The sequence below is a fragment of the Elephantulus edwardii genome, unplaced genomic scaffold (assembly GCF_000299155.1).
Source record: "Elephantulus edwardii isolate Elephantulus edwardi_28Jun2011 unplaced genomic scaffold, EleEdw1.0 scaffold00108, whole genome shotgun sequence".
NCBI lineage: Eukaryota > Metazoa > Chordata > Mammalia > Macroscelidea > Macroscelididae > Elephantulus > Elephantulus edwardii.
The window spans coordinates 7,323,806-7,335,561 of NW_006399858.1; the positions used below are offsets into that span (position 1 = coordinate 7,323,806).

Consider the following 11,756-nt stretch of genomic DNA (forward strand, 5'->3'; position numbering starts at 1 on the left):
TGACTGTGTGGATCATAACTATCACTAACATTAAAAAGACTGAGAATCCCAGAACACTTAATTACACTCCTAGGAAACCTATACCTAGGTCAATGAACAACAAGAGCAAACAAAACAAGAGAACACACTGGATGGTTTAAAATCAGGAAAGATATGTGCTATGGTTGTATATTTTCTCCATACCTATTCAATCTGTATGCTGAGAAAATCAGTTGAGAAGCTGAACTCTATGAAGATGAAGGCAGTAACAGAATTTGAAGAAGACTCACCAACAACGTCAACAATCTGCATTATATGAATGACACAACCATGCTTGCTGAAAGTAAAGAGGGCTTGAAGCACTTGCCACAGAAGAGCAAAGACTACAGCCTTCACTATGGAATTCATCTCAACATCAGGAAGACAAAAACCCTCACCACTGGATTAATAAATAAAGTGATGAAAGATGGAGAAAAGATGAAATTGTCAATTATTTCATCTTCCTGGGATCCATTGTGGGTTCTAGCAGTCAAGACATCTGTACTGGGCAAGTCGGCTGACAGAGAACTCTCCAAATGACTAAAGAGCAATGATATTAGTTTGAAGACTAAGATGTTCCTGATTCATGCCATGGTCTTTTGTCTTTCCCATCACTTGTTATACGTCTGAGAGTTGGACAATGAATAAGAATGACAGAGGAAGAATTGATATCTTTAAATTGCAGTATTGGAGACGAGAACGGAATATTCCGTGAAATGCCAAAAGAACAGATATGTTATAGGGAAAGTGCAGCTAGAAAGCTACTTGGAGGCAAAGATGACAAAGTTTCATCGTAACATTCTTTGGACATGTTGCTAGGAGAGGCTGTTCCTTGGAGAGGGACATCATGCTTGTAAAGATGGAGGGTCAGGGAAAGATAGAAAGACACTCAAAGAGATGGAATGACATAGTGACTGCAGCAATGGATTCAGGTGTGTCAGAGATTATGAGGAGGGCACAGGATAGGACATGGTTTAGATTTGTTGTTTGTAGGGTCTCTATGAGACCTGACTGAACCTAACAATATCTTGGCAAAAAACCTCTAATAAACCACTTAGTAACAGTAGTAAAGAACTATCCAATTCAGCATACTGTGTAAAGAAAAACAAAAGATAGGAGCCTATATTCAGAACAATTTCCACCTGAGTCCAAAAATTATTACAAACTCAACAGATACATCTTTTAAAAAAATTCATTAAAGCTTTACCTTCCCATGAATTGCTAAAACTATTCAAGCACAGTGATTATTTACAAAAGTCTTCTGTGATGTAAGGTGGTCAGAAAAGTTGATGTAAGATGTTAGTAGAGATAGTAAAGGAGGTTTAAACAAAAGCTGCAAAGTCTAGGAAATTTTCTTTTTAAAAAATTTTTTTAATTAATTTATTTATTTTTCATTTCAATGAACATCTACAGAGATTTTGGGATTCCATTCATTCATTGTTGCACCCTTCTCCCAGCCCACCCCCCTCCCCCCACCCCTGTTTGCTCCTCTCCTTCAAAAGCAAAAGAAAAACTCCCTCATCGGTATGCAATCCCTCACACACATCCCCCACCCACACCCCCAACCCCAAATATAATCCACTCTGCAACCCTCATTCCGTACTCTTACGATAAACATAATGCCCTAAAATATAATACTTTTAAACTGTTCTCTCCCCCATAGACTTCAATGCCGTAAACATATTTTCTTAATATGAGATGGTGGATGACAGTCAGAGCAGGATTTCTTTTTCGGATGGTCCAGCAATAGGAGGGCCAGTGGACTGGTTTCTCTGCTAATGGAAATAGAAATGACCTTTTTCGTTAATGTCTTTATTGCTCTGAGGAGGTTTAACAACAACAAGTGTCACAAAGTCCTCACAGTTGGCCTTCGGTTGAGTTTCCAAGGCGGTAAAATACATGGAGCAGTTTGCCCATCTTCCTCTCGGCGAGCTGTTGATGGATTCGAACTGCCAGAGCAGGGCATCTTTTGGGTTAACAGTGTAACTCCCTACAGACCTTAGCGTGAATGGGCTTAGGCCAGGCCTAAACAAGATCTATAGTCTTTAGTGTGGATGTTAATGAGGCTCCTTCCTTTCCTTTGTTATGTTCCTCAGTGATTTTGGCAGTGTTGTAACTGCTTTGGTATTGATGAGCAAGGACACCATGATCCACAAGTCCATCCAGAGCCACCTGGACATCAACCTCGGCCTGGAGAAGCTGTTGCCTCCCATCTGGGGGAATGTGGGGCTTGTGTGCACCAAAGAGGACCTCTCTGAGATCAGAGACATGCTGCTGGCCAACAAGGTGCCGGCTGCTACCATCGCTCCATGTGAGGTTGCCGTACCAGCCCAGGACACTGGCCTGGTTATTGCGAAAACTGCCTTCTTCCAGGCTTTGGACATCATTACTAAGATCTCCAGAGGCACCAGTGAAATCCTGCTTGATATGCAGCTAACTAAGACGACACAAAGTGGGAGCCCACGAGGTCACCCTGTTGAACATCTCCCCTTCTTTGGGCTAATCAGCCAGCAGGTGTTTGACTCCAGCAGAAGCTACAGTACTGAAGTGCTTGACATCACAGAGGAGACTCTACATACCTGCTTCCTGGAGGGTGTCTGCAAGGTGCCAGTGTATGTCTGAAGACTGGTTACCCAACTGTGGCCCAGAACCCCGCTCAATCATGAGTGGGTATAAGTGGGTCCTGGCTTTGTTTGTGGAGACTGACTACACCTTCCCACTGGCTGAAAAGGGCAAGGCCTTCCTGGCCGATCCATCTGCATTTGTGACTGGTGCCCTTGTGCTGTGCCACTACTGCTGCTCCTGCTGCTGTGGCCCCAGCCCAGGTTGACGCAAAGGAAGAGTGGGAGGGGTCTGATGAGGATATGGAGTTTGGTCTCTTTGACTAATAAAAAAACCACCAACTCTACCAGTTTGTGAAACAAGAAACTAGAAGCTTTATTCTCTTTCAATAAAAAAGAAATTCCAGAGGAAGCATTCTTTAAAATTTAGCTCATTGCCCTCAAGCTAGAACCAACTCTTAATTGACTCTCCATTGGTTTCCAAGGCTAGTGGCAAGAAGCTGTGCTGCAATCCCAAAGGCACAAGTTTTGAATCCATCAGCTGCTCCATGGGAGAAGGATGGGGAATCTCCTCTCCTGTGACTAAATGTCTCGGAAAAACTTCTGGAGAGTCACCTCTGGGTCAGTTCTGATTCAATGGTACACAGCAACAATACTGTATGGAAAGAGATTGCCCATCTTTTTACTGAAGAATTGTCGTGGGATCCAAGCAGACACAGAAGCATTGCCTTCAGGTTAGCAATGTAACTCATATGAGCTACACCATCAGAGAAAGCATTGTGTTAGTTACATGCCACCGAGTGGCAACCAATTCATAGGCTGTAAATTGCATGGAAGGAAATTGTTCATTTTTCTCCTCAGAATTTCTAGTGGATTCAAACCACATGCCTTTGCGCTGGCAACACAACTCCTTACTACTAGCTCACTAGAGCAATAGAGAATGCATTTTAGGGTTTTTAATGGTATAGAGTCTTAAATGATGTCAAATCCCAAAATGCAACTAGACTATAATCTCAGGCTGTAGTTTTCGGCAAATCCTATTTTAGGCAAAACCTAACTAGCATAGGTATATTTGGCACTTGAGGTAACAAAAAAAGAACATTTTAATCGCCTTTGTGGAGTTTCCAAAATGACAGAATGATCAGATTATTTAGCAAAAATTTTAATTATGAGCTGTCATGATTGAATCATGTTCCCCTTTGGGAAGACATCAGATACATGTGTTTTAAGTACAGTATTTATCTGTCAGTTTGCTGTATTAGGAGAATAATCTGCATATTGCTAATACTTTCTAGATTAAGTATCTATATTATTTCTTATTTATCATTGTTCTTATTAGTGCAACACTTGTCTGTCAGTTTGCTGCACTGAGGTAACTTATGGATTGCCATGATGCTGAAAGCTATGCCACAAAAGTGTCAAATTCCAGAAGGGTCACCTATTGTGGACAGGTTTCAATAGAGCTTGCAGATTAAGACAAAGTAGAAAGCAAGATTAGCCATCTACTTCTTAAATAGTAGACTTCTGAAAACCTTATGAACAATAGAGGAACATGGATGTAGTATTAGAAATAGATCTAGCTGGAAGTCATTCTGAGGAGAAACAACTACAAACATACTTTATTAGTTAGAACATGGGATGCACAAAATATTAATGTTGGAAAACTAGAAGTTATGAAATATGAAAAGAATGTATGAACATAAATAATCTAGGCATTAGTGAGAAGGGATGGACTGGCTTTGCCCACTTTGAATCAGATAATTACAGGGAATACGATGCCAGGAATGAAAAATAGGATGGTGCTACATTAATAATAAAAATGTCAATTACAAGTTCTATCCTGAGTACAATGTTGTGAGTGATAGGATATTATCCATACACATACAAAAAAGAACTGTTTATATGACTATTGTTCAAATATACACACCAACAGATAAAGCCAAAGAGGAGAAAACTGAAGATTTTTACCAAATCTTGCTGTCCAAAATTGATCAAACATGTAATTAAGATGTGTTAATGAAAATGGATACTAAACCAAAAATCTGGAAATAATGAAAAACAATTGATAGTCAGACAGTACAGCCTTGGTGACAGAAATGAGCCCAAGTATAGAATGATCACATTTTATATATTCAATGATTTATTAATTGCAAAAAGCTTTTTAAAATGTGAAATGTGAAAGAGTTGGCAGAGATCTGAAAAGAGGGGTAATTGTGGGCATTATTTTATGGGAATTAATTTTATAAAGCACAAGGAAGGAAAAGTATTAAACACAATGCATATGACTTTTGTATGCAAACCAATATAAAATAAAATTTTTTAAAATGCAAAAAAACCAACAAAAACTATTTTTTTTAAAAATGAATGTACTAGAAAAAACTCCACAAATGATGACGTTACACACTGAAAGATTTCAGAAAGTACCATATGATCAAGGGTCAGTGGTCATAAAAGAAAAAAATTCAAGTTACACTGAAGGCCTTGGCAAAAAATAAGGCTCCAGGAATGCATGAAATACTATTTGACATGTTTCAACTAACAGATGTGACCATGGATATTCTTACTCATTTAAGCCAGGAAATTTGGAGGACAGATTAACTAGATTTGATAGATTAGTTTTGATTAGAAAAAAAAATCCATATTTGTTCCCATTCCCAAAAAAATGTGATACGACAGAATGTGGAAATTATTGAACAATACAATTAATTTCACATGCAAACAAAATGCTGCTGAAGATCATTTAAAAAATGGCTAGAATATGGACAGAGAACTTCCAGAAGTTCAAGCTGGATTTAGAAGAGACCATGGTACCAGGGATATCATTGCTGATGTCAGATGGATACTAGCAGAAAGCAAAGAATACTAGACAAATGTTTGTGTTTTATTGACTATGCAAAGGAATTTGACTGTGTAGATTATAATAAATTATGGCTAACATTGAAAAGAATGGCCAATCAGTTGGCCAAGTAGCTGTCTTCCAAAGCTCTTGGCCCAGACTTGCAAGCACATCCATGGCTGCATCTTCTTGTTGAAACATGTCAATTGGTAGTCCATTAATTCCTGGGCCCTTATTTTTTTGCTAATGCCTTCAGGATAGCTTGTACTTTTCCGTTCATTATCAATAGCTCTTGATCATATGTTACTTCCTAAAATGGTCCCATGTCAGCCAATTATTTTTGGTACAGTGACTCTGTGTATTCCTTCCACTTTTTTTTTATGCTTCCTAGATCATTTAAGAGTTTGACCTTAGTATCCTTCAGTTTTGAAATTTGAACTGCATACCTTTGTGTTGGCAGCACAATTCCTTACCACTAGGTCACTAGAGCTAGTCAGATATTAATCTTAGCAGAACAGATTGCAAATGCAGATGGAAGTAGGCAATTTGAATTCACCAACTGTTCCATGGGAAAAATATGGACAAACTCCTCCCCCCTGCAATTTACTGCTTTTGAAAAACCACTGAAGGGTCAGCTATGGGTCAGTTCTAATTTGAAGGCACACAACAACAGTATTTACTAAAAGGCAGAAGTAAACAATGTCCCAAATATTTGCTGTACGGATGATTTTCAACATCAACTCTTTTTCTTTCATTCAGTTCCCCCTGCTCCTCTATGTCTCTTGGGTTCTGTGGTTTATTAGAAGGTCTTACAGAAACTAAAAACCACCAGGGAAATAACTCAGATGACGATGGGTTATGCAGGCCTGTGTTGCAAAGATTGGCAAGTGATGGGCCAGGATCCTGTAGACTATCAGTTGTGGCTCAACTGGATACGTGTCCCAGAAGGAGCATCCCAAAAGAGTGAGGGCATTGAGCTTCTGTGAGCTTACATGGGCCTCTAGTAAGGTGAGGCTTATATCCCACCCTAATCCTATCTTCTTAATACAATAACTACTTTATCACAAACTAAAAAGTTAATTTTGAACAATAACTCTTTGACATCACATCAGCATTACAATTCAAACGCATTGATAAGATGAATCAGAAATAGCATAAAATTTGACATAAAATATCACACCAAATTTACTCCTGTCAGCAGTTCTTCTCTCACTCAAAGTTACAAAACCTTGCTATTCAAAATTGGACTTGTCAAATTTGAATTTCAAGATATGTCCAGATGGAAGGCCAGAAATCTATCTTACGATATAAGTTGGTTTCAGTGAAAGGGGGAGGGCAGAGTAAAACACGCATATTAAGATTCTAGCTGGACTTGGATGTTTACTGAAGTCTAATGACAAAGTAAATAATATAAATTCCTAGTAAAATTTAAGCCAGTGAGTCGTGGTATCCATATGGTGTTGGGAAAAAATATTGTATGTACCATGAACTGCCTAGAGAACAAATTTGGTTTTGAAGACGTGGAGCCAGTGTTCCCTAGAAACAAATATTTAATACTTCATCTCACACAATTTGGGCATGTATCTAGTAATGGATATCATGCTTGGAAAAGCAGAGGGTCAGTGAAAAAGAGGAAGACCCTCAATGAAATGGATTTGTTACTGCAAGCTCCTCCTCCTGAACCAAACATAAATTACTTTCAGGGTGTGATGTTCATCAGGATGCTGTTGGAGAGAATATTTTCAAGTCCTTCTCTGAAAGGAAATGCTTGCTTTTCATTGGCATGCAGCTCAAGGAACTCATCCTATTCTTGCTTAACAACCATTAAATTAATACTCTGGTATCTACCCATTGCTGTTGCACAGGATAGGACAATGTTCAGATCTGTTGTTCATAGAGTCACTATGAGTTGTAATTGACTTGATGGCCCCTAACAACAACAACAACAACAACAAAACAACAACATGATTTAAGGCATCTAATAGAGTTTCTATTTTCAATCTGTATGCAGAACTGATTATCTGAAAGGCTGGGCTCTCTGAGGAGAAATGTGGCATCAGGATTGGAGAAAGACTCATCAAGAATCTGTGTTATGCAGATAACGCAACCCTGCTTGCTGAAATGAGGACCTGAAGTACTTGCTGCAGAAGGTCAAGGAATATAGTCTTCAATATGGATTAAAGCTCAACGTCAAGAAAACAAAGATTCTCAGCACTGGGCCGATTGGAAGCATCACAGTAGATGGTGAAGAGATTGTGATTGTTAACAGCTTTAGAAGAGGTTATCCGAACAGAACAAAGGAATATTGTGGTTGTTGATTGGCTCTGAGTCAAGCACAGCCCATAGCCACCTTATAAACAAAAGGGCTGAAGCTCCTCTACAATTATTGACATTTATCAGAGTTCATATAGTTTCCGGAGGCATGTTTTTTTGGAAGTGAATGCCACTCCTGCTTCCAATCTCCCATCCCTAGTAGTCATTAAATAATACTTTGTTCTGTTTGTGTACCTTTATTTGGTCTTTTTATAATAACTAAGTGTACAAGATATGTGCTTAAAGCCTCCTCTCCCCTCCTATTCCTGGTAATCATCAAGAAATTTTGTTCTGTTTGTGTACCTTTCTTAGCTTTTTAAAAAATCTATTTTCCTTATTAGTTATTTGTATTTTTCATTTCACCTTCTCTATAGTGTCATGTTGTTGTGTGCCATGGAGCTGGAACTGGCCCATAGCTGACCCTGCAGCAGGTTTTCAAAGGCAATAAATCCTATTGGAGGAGATTACCTATCCTACTGAGTGAGAAGTTCTTGGATTTGAACCACATGCCTTTGAGATCATAGCACAGTTTCTTACCAGTAGGTCACTAGAGCTCCCTTATAGTGTCATCGCCTTTTTCTCTTGGTATGTCAATGTTCTTTAAATGAACACTGCATTGAAACAGATGAGGGAAAAGAACTGTCTAAAAGAAATATATGGTTATGTATTATTTACATGACAAAAGTCCAGAATAAGAGGTGCATAACAAAGTGGACTTGGGGGCAGGAGAAGGGAGGAAACTGTAACAATGAAAGAATCTTTTTAAAAAGAAAAACGAACTTGGGCGGGGGGGGGGTGGGGGCTTAAGGAGGAAAATGTGCAACGATGGAATGGAAATTCAAGTTTTCTATAAACTTTCTTTAAAATATCAGTAATAATTAAAAAAGACAAAAATATACTAGTATAATGTTGAGTGGAAATGGAAAATGGCTTTATTTTTTCTTGTGAATTTATTTGTTTTCCAGAAAGTTACTTTGAAAAGGTACAGGTTTTCTAGTTATCCATTTCTACAATATACAGTATTTGTTTGTATGGGACATGTATGAGGATTTAAGGGGGGGAGTGGGGAGTGGAGAGGTGAGGATGAGTGTGTGTTGTGGGTCATCATTGTTGTTGTTGTTGTTATGTGCCGTCGAGTCATTTGCGACTCATAGCGACCCTATGCACAACAGCTCTAAACCCTGCTCTATCCTGCGCCAACCGCACCGCCTCTGACACACCCATCCCGATTACCCCAGTCACTGAATCAATCCATCTCATAGAGGGTCTTCCCCTCCTGCGCTGTCCCTCCACCCTCCCAAGCATGATGTCCCTCTCCAAGGACCCGTCCCTCCTGGCAAAATGTCCAAAGTATGTCAGACGAAGCCCCAGAATCCTTGCCTCCAAGGAGCAGCTTGGTTTAATCCTCTCCAAGATGAATCTGTTTGTTTTCCTGGCAGTCCATGGTACATTCAGTACCCTTCTCCAGCACCACAGCTCAAAAGCATCCACTCTCCTTCTGTCCTCCCTAGTCATTGTCCAACTCTCTAATGCATAACAAGCGATTGCAAATACCATGACCTGTATCAGACGCACCTTAGTCTCCAGAGAGACACTGTTGCTCCTGAGTACCTTTGAGAGGTCCCTAACGGCAGACTTTCCCATCGCAATACGCTTTTTGATTTCCTGACTGCTGGTACCAAGAGTGTTGACTGTGGAGCCGAGCAAACTGAAGCTGTGAACACTCTCAATCTCTTCGTCATCCAACCTGACGCTGCCAGTTAGTCCAGTGGCAAGAATCTTTGTCTTCTTGACATTGAGCCTTAGTCCATACTGAAGGCTGCAGTCCTTGACCCTTCGCAGCAAGTGCATGAGGTCCTCCTCAGTTTCAGCAAGCAAGGTTGTGTCATCTGCATAATGGAGATTGTTAATAGATCTTCCACCAATCCTGATGCCACAATTCTCCTCATAGAGCCCAGCCTCTGGAATAATCTGCTCTGCATACATGTTGAAAAGGTATGGAGACAGGATGCATGTGGGTCGCAAAATTTTACAGGTGGAGGGAGGAGTGGGTTAAGGAAATGGTAAAAATTCAATGTGAAAAACAATATATACAAAGTTTGTAAGTAAACTAGTATTTCTTTAAAAAAAAGGGAAAAGGTGAAAAAAAATAAAAGACACAGGTTTTTGTTTCTGAGGTGATGAAAATGTTCTAGATTATTGTGGTTGTTGTTATAAGCCATCAAGTCAACTATGACTCATAGTGACCCAATGAACAATGATGCTGACCTTGCCCTATCCTGAGCCAATCTCATTGTCTCTGACACACCTGACCCCATTGCTGTAGACAGTGTGTCAAACCTTCTCATCCAGAGTCTTCCTCTCGTGCAATATCCCGCCACCCTTCCAAGCATGATGTCCTTCTCTAAGGACTGGTGCATCCTGGCAACATACCCAAAGAGTATAAGACGAGCTTCAAAATTCTTGCCTCCAAGGGAGCAACCTGGTTTCACCCTCTCCAGTACAGACCTGTTTGTTCTCTTGGCAGTCCATGATATGTTCAATACTCCTCTCCACTACCACAACTCAAAGGCATTCACTCTACAGTCATCGTTCCTCATTGTCCAGCTCTCAGATACACAGCAAGTAATTAAGAAGACCATGGCCTGGATCATTGTGAGTCTCTAGACTGACATCATTGTTCTTTAGCTCACTGGAGAGGTCCTTGACAGATTTTCCCCAGTGTAACTTGTCTTGATTTCCTGACTGCTAGTGCCAAGAGTGTTGACTGCAGATCCAGCAAACTGAAATTGTTAACCACCTCATTCTTTTCTCCATCTACCATGATGATGCCTATTGGCATCATGATGATCTTTGTTTTCTTGATGTTAAGATGCAGTTTATATTGAAAACTGCAGTCCTTGACCTCCTGCAGCAAATGTTTTAAGTCCACACAGGGCCAATAGTGTGATATGGGTCTCAATAAAGTTTTTTAAAAACAATTAGCATAAATCATGAAGTGTTATTAAGTCCCTCTTACTCAAAATCTACTCACCTTTTCCTTTCTCATATTCAGAAGCTACAAACTTTAACTAAATGCATAAGTTGTCCCTACAAAAACACACTAAAAATTAAATCTTTTATAAATAGGTTTATAATGTGTCAAGGATAGATAAAGCTCTCAAACTTGAAAGTCTGGTTTTAAAACAATTTTGCTTCTTTCTATTGTCAATTTCATATAAAGTTAAAATAAAGCTTATAGATATATCTTGGAGAAAGTGCAACCAGACTGCTCCTTGGAGGCAGGGATGGCGAAGCTTCGTCTCATACTTTGGGCATGTTGCTAGAAGCTATTCTCTGGAGGAGGACATCATACTTGGAAAGATGGAAGATCAGCAGAAGAAAGGATGACCCTCATCTAGATGGATTGACAGTGACTAGAGCCATGGACTTAACTATGTCAGAGATGATGAGGATGGGACAGGACAGGACAGGGCTGATGTGTTGTTCATAGTTTTGCTATTAGTTTTATGCAACTGAGCAGTTAACAACAAAAGGGTTTAACAGACTAGATAAGGTTGTGTTTACAACAAGTACTGATAGTGGGCTTATGGGATATGGGATCATAAGGTTAACTCAACAAGGTCCTATTTATTTCCTTTTCCCCTCAGCTGTGCCCACCACAGACAGCAAAGGAACAGAATTTTGGTCAAACTACTTTCCGTTCCTAAACAGAGGCAAACTGAAGTTAATAATGCCCTTCAATGGCAATTGTTGTTGGTTGTAGCTCAGTTGACCTGTGGTGACCCTATGCCTAACAATCATAAATGATTTTAAATTATTAACATTCTCAAATCCTCTGCCGTGTTCTTTCTGCACAGCTTTTGCCTCATTTTCGAGTTCTGCCACATTCTTTTTAGTTCTGTTACATCAACAGGGAGAATTTAACTTCTGCTTTCAATCACTAACAAGTGACCTTGTTGGTTATAAAATACACCACATCAACTGCTAAATTTAACTAGTAGAAATATGAAATGCCAAAAATTGAA

At 39.5% G+C, this 11,756-nt stretch overlaps 1 pseudogene; it reads left to right on the top strand.

Annotated features, from left to right (window-relative positions):
- The first annotated feature begins 2,103 nt into the window (after positions 1-2,103).
- On the top strand, positions 2,104-2,906 carry LOC102853348 (annotated as a pseudogene).
- The last annotated feature ends 8,850 nt before the right edge of the window (positions 2,907-11,756 follow it).